Here is a 9,890-nt window from a genome sequence, read left to right on the forward strand (position 1 = left end):
ATATTTAAAATATCCCCTAAAACGGCTAAAACGTAAAAAAAAGGAGATTTCCGAAGCTTCTGGAATTTTAACGACCATTCAAACGAGCCCAACGGAAGCTGATTGCGATAGCGATGGTCTTGCGCAGTCTTCAAGAGTCTCTTTTCCTTTTTATTTATTGCTATTTTTTTAGAACTATACTAAGCAAAATAAATTATATTAGTAACAATAAGAATTTCACTAAAATAATAATGTAAAACATTACAAAAAGTGAGTAAATCTTAGGTTTTATTTAAACTTTAGGTTTTTTCTTTTTTGTGTAAACCGAAACCGAAACTAACTCAAGCAACGCTTCCTTCGTCGTAATTGTTTGCGTGTGCGTGTGTGCAGGCGCGTGCGTGTGTTTGTGCGCACGCGTGTGGATGCGTCCACGTGCATGCGCGTGTGCGTTTACGGTTGTGCGAGCGTGTGCGTCTGCGCGCGGGCGTGGGTTTGCGCGTGTGCATGCGTGTGTACGTGCGTGCGCGCGTGCATGTGTGCGACTGCGAGCGCGCGTGTATGTGTGCGACTGCGAGCGCGCAAGCGTCTGTTTGTTCGTTCTATTGCACTGCGCCCGCAAGAACAATTGGATGTCCCTGGACACTGTTAAAACACTAACTTATTGATTATTATTATTATTATTGTTGTTGTTGTTGTTGTTATTGAAACATAGCCGAGGGTGTAAGTTGCTACAACACCCATTTTACACACTTAAAGGTGTAAAAACTTTTACTGTGTAGTACGGCCGAGCATCACTGGCGTCATTCACCACGATAGCGTCAATAGCGTCACGGCGTTGCCCACCACCCGCCAACAATCACGTTGTTAACAACAAAACCACCGTTCTGCACATCTAGGTCGAGATGTTCATTTTCTTTTTCTTTTACGTGTGGCTCGATTTATAACATTTCCGTTGCGGTTTTAACCGAAGCTTTTAGCTTTCCTTGGCTCAGGAAATCAGTATCCTAGCACCTATATGAAACATTACTGAGACTAGCTTAAGTTTAATCAATATATGAGAGACGTTTTGTTTAGGCTCTTCCAAAACACAAAGTCTGAAATATCCAATCTTATCCGATTCAAGCACAAGCTGATCGGGGTGCATGGCTAGCGTGGCGGTTTACTAAGCTGAGTGCATTGATACATCTATAGGTTTTTAAGGTAGAGAAGGGGGCTTATGGTCGGACTTTAGACACAGGGCCCTAAACTTTTCTATAGCTGGCTGTAGCTGTATCTATAAATTTTTAAGGCCGACCATGCGAAGCTGCAGGGGGTGATAGCCTCCCATTGAATTTCCCATAGACGACCATAGGCCATTTTTTATGGGATGTCTCGGCCTGGTTTATTATGGGATTTGCCTTTTTGTGTGTGTGAGTTTTTATGCATGTCACCATATTCTCAAATGAATATTTTACTCGGGTTGACATGGTCATGAGACAGGTTCTAGCAGCATGTCATGAATATTTGTCAAACATTTTCACAATATTTTGATTTCATGTTGCCAGATATAAACTCGAGACTAACTGATTTTCTTACTGTACACTTCCATCAATCAATATTTGTAAAAAATGCTAGTATAGAGCATTTCACCCTACTTTCCGATTTCTGAGCATGGAGTGATTTGTAAGAAAATTAAATATGAACTCATATATAAAATTTTGTTTTGAAACATAAAAATTGTATGCAAAAGAGGCACTTAATTATCAGCTGTGTGCATGAATTACAACTGACATTATAAGAAACTAGACTGCTAACAACTGTTGCTTTTCAAGCAGAAATCTTACCTGTACATTATGTACAGAGCCATATATAAGCTTTCCAAAACCATTTCACATTATTTATTTAGCACCCTCTTCTACACCCTTCTCACATTCTTCACTAAATGTAGGGTGTAACACGAAACAGCACCTTTTTCGGTAAAATTATGAGGTTGTATTCCTAGTTTTAGGTTGTTAAAAAGGTGTAGCCGAGGGTGTAAGTTGCTACAACACCCATTTTACACACTTAAAGGTGTAAAAACTTTTACTGTGTAGTACGGCCGAGCATCACTGGCGTCAATCACCACGATAGCGTCAATAGCGTCACGGCGTTGCCCACCACCCGCCAACAATCACGTTGTTAACAACAAAACCACCGTTCTGCACATCTAGGTCGAGATGTTCATTTTCTTTTTCTTTTACGTGTGGCTCGATTTATAACATTTCCGTTGCGGTTTTAACCGAAGCTTTTAGCTTTCCTTGGCTCAGGAAATCAGTATCCTAGCACCTATATGAAACATTACTGAGACTAGCTTAAGTTTAATCAATATATGAGAGACGTTTTGTTTAGGCTCTTCCAAAACACAGTCTGAAATATCCAATCTTATCCGATTCAAGCACAAGCTGATCGGGGTGCATGGCTAGCGTGGCGGTTTACTAAGCTGAGTGCATTGATACATCTATAGGTTTTTAAGGTAGAGAAGGGGGCTTATGGTCGGTATACAGGTACACTGGCTGGGTAACGGTGGGTGCGTCTTCCAGGAAAGGGGAGCATCTGCGCCCGATGCACCCGACTACAACTTTTTTTTCTTCGAGTGCAGTTGGGAAGTAAATATGTGGAGCGGTAACCGAAAAATCGCGGATGTGGCATTCGCACTAAGAGTGCCGCGCGGCGACAGAGCGGTATAGTTAACGCGAAGATGACGTCGGCGCTGCTTTCGTATTTTATTTTCATAGAACAACGACGGGCACAATATTTTCCCACTTCTAGTATAATGTTCCAAATGAACATATCACACGACAGTGCTAGTTAAGACAATAGCCTTTCAAGTCTAACGAAAAAAAAAAGACTGAATAAAACGGTGATCGTTTGCTTGCGCTAACAGTGTTCGCGCGATGCACGCACTAATATTCTGCCAACCACTCGCTCGTGATGCTTCTCTCGCTGCCCGTCGTTATAACAAAGTTTCGTCAACGCGATGAAAGTTTAGATTATGGGTGTCCCTGCGGCGAAACTGAAAATCAGCACTTTTGGCAGAACACTTGTCGGCCATGTTTATGTCCACGGCGGCCAAGCTGAGAATCAGCACTTCTGGCCAAACACTCGCCGGCCGTGTTTATGTTTCCGGCGGCCAAGGTGGAAATCAGCACAGGTGGCCAAACACTTGCCGGCCGTGTTTATGTCCCCGGCGGCCAAGCTGAAAATCAGCACTGCTGGCCAAACACTCGCAGGCCGTGTTTATGTTTCCGGCGGCCAAGCTGAAAACCAGCACTACTGGCCAAACACTTGCCGGCCGTGTTTATGTCTCCGGCGGCCAAGCTGAAAATCAGCACCTGTGGCCAAACACTTGCCGGGCGTGTCTATGTCCCCGGCGGCCAAGCTCAAAATCACCACTGCTGGCCAAACACTTGCCGACCGTGTTTATGTCCCCGGCGGCCAAGCTCAAAATCACCACTGCTGGCCGAACACTTGCCGGCCGTGTTTATGTCTCCGGCGTCCAAGCTGAAAATGAGCACTTCTGGCCAGGCGCTTGCCGGCAGTGTTTATGTCTCCGGCGGACAAGCTAAAAACAGCTAGTTTGTGGCCGGACCCTTGCCGGCCTTGTTTATGTCTCCGGTGGCCAAGCACTTAAAGTGGCCAAGCTGTCCAGACACTGGCCAACCGTCGGCCGATCGAAATTCACTTTCTGGTGCTGCTTGGGTATGTCGTGTCTAAGCGTCGAGCTTATTAAGGACGAGCTCGCTGCACGTGAGTTAGACCCTTCCTGCTCAGAAGAAGCCCCCATTCAGCGACTCGCCGCCGACATTGAGGCGCGCCACAAATCTTCGCCTTGCCTGGATCAAGCGTCGGCCTCTGCCGCTGGCTCTTTGGCACTTCACCCCATCACGCTACAAAAACTTGCTATTTTGTTGCAGCAGTTGCCTCGTCTTTCAACGACAGTTGCAACGCTACCAGAACTGTCCGCGTCCCTCCCACAGTTTGACGGCTCGCCAAAGCAAAACGTGAAAGAGTGGCTTGAGGACATTCGTCGTGTCCAGCAACTTGCGTCATGGAATGACGCCACTACACGGCTCATCGCAGCAAGCAACTTGAAAGATACAGCACGAAACTTTCACCTCGCGTTCGGAAGCCAATACGACACGTGGCCAACTTAGAGAGACGCCGTCAAAGCGACATTTATTAAAGAATGGACCCTTATCCACTGGCAGGAACGGGTGATGGACGTGACTCAAAGAATTGGCGAATCCCTTCATCAGTACGCCTTCGCCAAATTAAGGATCACTCAACGCTGCCCGGTAACCCTGCGCGATCCGCAGAAGATCGACTACCTACTCCAAGGCATGCGGGACCAACATATTGTCGCAGTATTGGCAGCGAACAGGCCAACAACCGTCCAAGCCTTTCTTGCGACATGCACGAGCCTGGGTAGGTAGGCCCAACACGCCATAGCAAGCCATTCGACTACTTCAGCCCAACCCAATCACCAACATCAATCGTCTAGGTCGGCTGGATCCGAATGTCCCACCCACTCTTGGCAGCGCACTGGCTTGACGTCACCGTCACCCCCAGCCTCCCGTCAACGCATCGCAGACCTGCCCACCAACTTGCAAGAGGCCCAATACCAAGCCATCTCGACGCAATATGAGGCCCAAGCGTTCCCTAGTGGCCAAGACTTGCCCCAAGCAGTCTGCTACAAATGCAAACACCTCGGACACCTCGCTTCGAAGTGTACAACATGCACCGATGAGTCAGCACAGGCTTCGTCGTCGGCAGCTAGGGTCATGCCTGCAAAGTCATCTCCACCAGCTCTTCACAGTATGCCAGCGACCCTCGAGGACTCTCAGCTGCAGTGCTCATTCTTTTTAGTCACCATCACTGGAATTGGAAACTATGATGCTTTCCCGGGCTCAGGTTCCAAGTTGACTCCCATAGCAAAGTCGCTTCTCCCAGAACGCATGCTACATCCCTGTGCTGAGCCTTCACTGGCAGTTGTAGAAGGTACCACCGTACTCCCAGCGGGTGCAGCTTTGCTTAAGATCACCATTGGCTCAATTGTGGCAGTCCGGTTCTGGGACACATCATCCTCCCCTTGATTATAGGTGAAGATTGGTTCAAAGGTCAGGCGCGCCCTCAGAGATCAGGGCGCGCCTGACCTTTGAGCCTCCGCAGCCCGTCCGGCTCCAGCATACGGCCACAGGTTTGTCTATCATAGCAGAACAAAAACTAGCAACACAAATATCCAATGCCGTAATTCTCACCCAATCAAGCCTTAATTCACAAGTGCACACCATGTCACAAGACTGCTTACAGAGCCGTAGTCGGAGCAGCCATCCAGGCAAGCCTTTGCCCAAGAAACTCCACGTTTGCCTATCAATAGTCCCAATGCCGAGCTGCCAGCCCAGATAGCCGGTACTGTTGCTAAAGTTATTCACGCTGATCTTCCGCCAGCCCTCCTTTTAGATCAGTTATCTTCTAGTCAAGATATTGTCATTGCCGATAGTTTGACACAACAGAATGGAGCCTTCGCCCGTCACGAGGATGACTTAGGCTATTTTACAGGCATGCAGCATCGCATTGACCTGTTACCAAACGCCTTGCCCTACAGCCGTTGCCCATACCAATATGATCCCGAAGACAGACAGTTCCTGGAAAAACAGATAAAGAAGCTCCTGTACGAAGGTGTTATTCTTCCAGCATCAGGTCCATGGGTTTTTCCAGCGGTCGTAGTGTCTCGCGGAGATAAGAAACGTTTGTGTGTTAACAATGCACCACTCAATGAACGCGCGATCACAGTGGTGTACCCCCTGCCTCTTGTCGGTGATATCATCCATGACATCGCTGGATGGTCGTACTTCGCTACCATGCACTTGAAAAGTGCATACTGGCAAGTCAGCCTCCACCCCCAGGACTATAAAAAGACAGCTTTCATTCCTCACCGCGGCACATACATGTGGACTCGGATACCGTTTGGTTTGAAAAATGCGCCATCCACATTCCAACGTATCATGCAGACAGTCTTTCAAGATCTGAAGCCCCGCCACGACAAGGCTGGTATTTGTGTATATCTTGATGATATTCTTGTCTATGGTCAGTCGTTCTACACGTTTGCGCATCTTCTTTGTGAAGCCTTTCAATTGCTTCTTGACAATGGACTTAAGGCCTCGTTAGACAAGTGTCGTTTTGGCCTTCCACAGATTAAGTTTTTCGGATTTGTTATAGCCAACGCAGGCCAGCAGCCAGACCCCGACGAAGCCGCAGCCATGTGCCGCATTCAAACTCCTCACAATCAGAAGCAAGTACAGTCAGAGGCAATTTGATCTGCGACAACGTGAACGCTGGCGGAGCAGGCAAAATGCCGCATGGGGCGCAGCGGTCGCCGCGGCGTTCTGGGAAGGAGACTTGGCGGACTGGTCCACTCTGTAAAAGCGGGGGGGGGGGGGGGGGGTGATTAAGACGGAAGGGAGACATGACGAAAGGCGCGGCATTTCGAAGCGGTTAGCAAACTACGCCGACTTATATTTTTTAAGTATTTTTATTGTTCCCTTGGCAAGACTATCTCAGTCTGCTTCCGTTCTGGCGCTCATATCTTAGCATGAGTTTGTAAAGCCGTCGAGCATTACTTTCAGCTTTTTCGCACGTAATGATTCCAACACGATCACAGTTCACGGTTCGCGGTTCAGTCTAAAGAATATATAACTAAAAGTAAACGTATACCTTTTCCTCACATATCTGTAAAAATGTTATGTCACATTTACAGCCCACATCTTCATTGTCTTGTTTCAGAAATATAAAAAAAAAATTGCAAACGCATGCAAAGTAAGCGTCAAATTTCTGTCAAGTGCTGGCCGATGGGTTTATCACAAGTTATCGCGAAGTCGCGAAGACTGCTTAAGTTTGTTAGTTTTTATTTGGGTGTTGGAAGCACGGGATATACTTTTATATTTGTTTTAGCCCGACGTATAAGATACGCTGATCTTGAGGCGACTCTCAGACGTTGCCGCGATGTCACGGGTGCCACTAGAAGATAGAATTAGTATATGTGCCCTGTCTCGAGACGGACAAAGTCAAAGAAGTATAGCTTCTAGATTTGGATATGCACTGACCACTGTAAATCGCATCGTGCGAGCGTATAGGAATGAAGGGCGTATAGCTGATGCGGCGCACAGGCGAAGACCCCGTTCAACGACTCGCCAGGAGGACGAGCGGATCGCTAGTGCAGCTTTTGACCAGCCAAGTATAACAGCAGCAAAAATACGAGGGCAGTTGGGCCTTCAAGTTTCGCTCCGAACCATCAGGCGGCGGCTTCATGACGCAGGGCTTCGGAGTCGTATTGCATGTCAAAAACCGCTCCTGACTTCACGCCACAAGGAGCAAAGAGCTGCATTCGCAGAGGCCCACCGGGACTGGGATGCCAGCAACTGGGCCTCAGTCATCTTCACAGACGAGTCTACGTTTACGTCTGAATGGGACCAGCAGAAACGTGTGTGGCGTCCTACTTGCAAACGGTGAGACCAAAGACCACATTCCACACTTTTCTTGGCCTTCTCTCTTCTAGTTGAGTGAATAGTTGTTGTTTTATGTTTATACATGTATGACCCTCACTACGCGCAAGAAGTGGAAACGAGCGGTCGTTGTTCGGTCAGCGTATGGGAGGCCATAACTGCGCAAGGACTGGGTCCACTCATGCGAATCGACAGAAGGCTGACGTCGGAGAAATACTGTGACATACTCTGTTATACCTTGCTTCCTTTGGCCTTGGATGGTCAGTTCTCCGACGGCTGCTTTATCTTGCAACAAGATAACAGTCCAATTCACACGGCTGGCCGGGTGCAGAGCCTGCTCGACGGCTTAGGTGTAAGGCAATTGACATGGCCAGCAAGGTCGCCGGATCTAAATGTCATCGAGAACATATGGGGACTAATGAAACGGAATCTCTCGACGCGGGACCTTCATCAGGCTTTTTCAGAAGTTCTTTGGGAAGCAGTCGAAGAAGAATGGACCAACCTCCAGTCCATCCCGAGCCTCACCAGCAACCTCTATGTGTTCATACCCAGGCGCCTTCGAGAGGTGATAAGCACTGAGGGAGCGGGAGTGCGCGGTTAGTAGTGTCGGATGGCCACGGTTTTTTGTGTTTTTTTTTCTTTTAGCTTACTGGAAATAGCTCCAGGCTATATGTGATTAGGAATCGCATTATTCTTTTAATAGATTATAAGACGAATCAATTACTTTTCTTGGTTTAAGGAAATAAAGACTACGCTGAAGACAATGTTTCTGTTCTTGCAGCCACAAAATTCCCGAGCACACGCACACAAAATTAGACACAGAAAAAACTATCCTTATGCAGTCGTTTTTTTTTACCTTGGCCGTTCACAGTATTATTAGGAAAACTTCCATGCTACCATATATTGAGTGCACACCTATAAATGAACTATCAGTCATTCCTAACTTACTTTCCATGATCAAAATGAAACAGCAGACCGTTTTCGCCCCTTGAGGAACTACAGACAAAATTTACAAAGAGAAGGCAAAAAATAAAGCGGAGAAAAAATATTGTTGAAAAAAGAGCTTATCTAATATGATAGAAGGCGATTCTAGCGCGAGGGGCATTTGTTTTGACTCGACCTCCCCCGGCAGCGAAATGTGGACTGCTCCCGTAGCCTCTTCCCCAGCGCAAAAAAGCGAACGCAGCGCTGCATACGGCAATTGTTCCCCGTGGCCGCTCGCTCCGTTGTCAAAGGTCCAATTGCCTCTGACTGTAATTTCCTGGGTACAATCTTCTCCGAGTCACGGTCTCTCTGGTCACGGCTCAGCCTTTGAATCAGCAGAGTTCAAGGGCTTCATGCGCCTACACAGCGTAGAACTCCACTACTCCTCAGCCTACGGGCCTGAAGGTAATGGCCTTGTAGAGCGGAGCAACGCAACACTCCTCACAATGCTGCGCAAGCTTAGCGCATTGGAACCCTTGACATGGCCCACCAAGCTACACGAAGGTGCCTTTGCCGTTAACACGTCAGCTAATTCGAGCACAGGCTTCTCGCTTTTTCAGCTGCTGTTCGGCTACGTGCCTAAGCTTCAACTACAGCAACATCGCCATATTCAGCAGTCAAGTCTCGTTGAGCGTATTCTCGACATGACTAATCAACGGTCTGAAGCAGCAGCCAACACCGAGAAAGCACAGTCCTTGCGAGAAGAACTTTACGACCGTAGCCACCGCCCACATGATTTCACAGTCGGCGATCTTGTATGGGTGAAGCGACAAGTGTCTGTCCCCCATGGCAAGCGCGCTCCCCGATTCAATGGAGTTTAACGTCTTGTAGAGCAGTCGACTCCTACCACCTTCAGGGCCTTCCGCATGTCTGGTTTGGGATCTCGTATTCTTAACCAACCCAGGAGAGTACATGTGTCCCAGATTAAGTTGTATATTCCCCCGACTACCTCAGTAGAAATTCAGTTGCCCACTTGCAAAACAAAACAAAAAAAAATCCAGCCCCGCCACACAAGTAACAAGCTAGGGAGGAGAGCCATTAAGGCCCGAAGAACAGCAGCGTTCCGCCGAAGAGACAGCAGAAGAAAGTGAACCGTCTCCCTCAGCTGCCACAGGGTCGTCAGCGCTTACAACGTATTTGGCGAAGACCTCACTATCTAAGTGACTATAAGTTGGACTGAACGTTTGTCCCGGCCGTTCTTATTCTTGTTTTAGTAACTGTGAATTCGGATTCACACAAGCTAAGGGACTCGGTTTTTATAGATATGGCGGGGAGTGAATGTGTTCGTCTCTTTCCTTTTTTTTTTGCGTACTTTTGAAGCCTTTGCATTCCAGCGTCAACTATTTACCTTCATTTGAGGTTAGCTGTGAGTGTGACTATGCGTTTCGAATGCTAGGCCTCATTTCG

General features: G+C 47.7%; 1 pseudogene; it reads left to right on the plus strand.

Moving 5' to 3' along the window:
* The first annotated feature begins 3,698 nt into the window (after positions 1-3,698).
* On the plus strand, positions 3,699-5,921 carry LOC115328896 (annotated as a pseudogene).
* Positions 5,922-9,890: the final 3,969 nt, after the last annotated feature.

The sequence above is a fragment of the Ixodes scapularis genome, unplaced genomic scaffold (assembly GCF_016920785.2).
Source record: "Ixodes scapularis isolate PalLabHiFi unplaced genomic scaffold, ASM1692078v2 PGA_scaffold4__175_contigs__length_147842914, whole genome shotgun sequence".
In the NCBI taxonomy this organism is placed as follows: Eukaryota; Metazoa; Arthropoda; class Arachnida; order Ixodida; family Ixodidae; genus Ixodes; species Ixodes scapularis.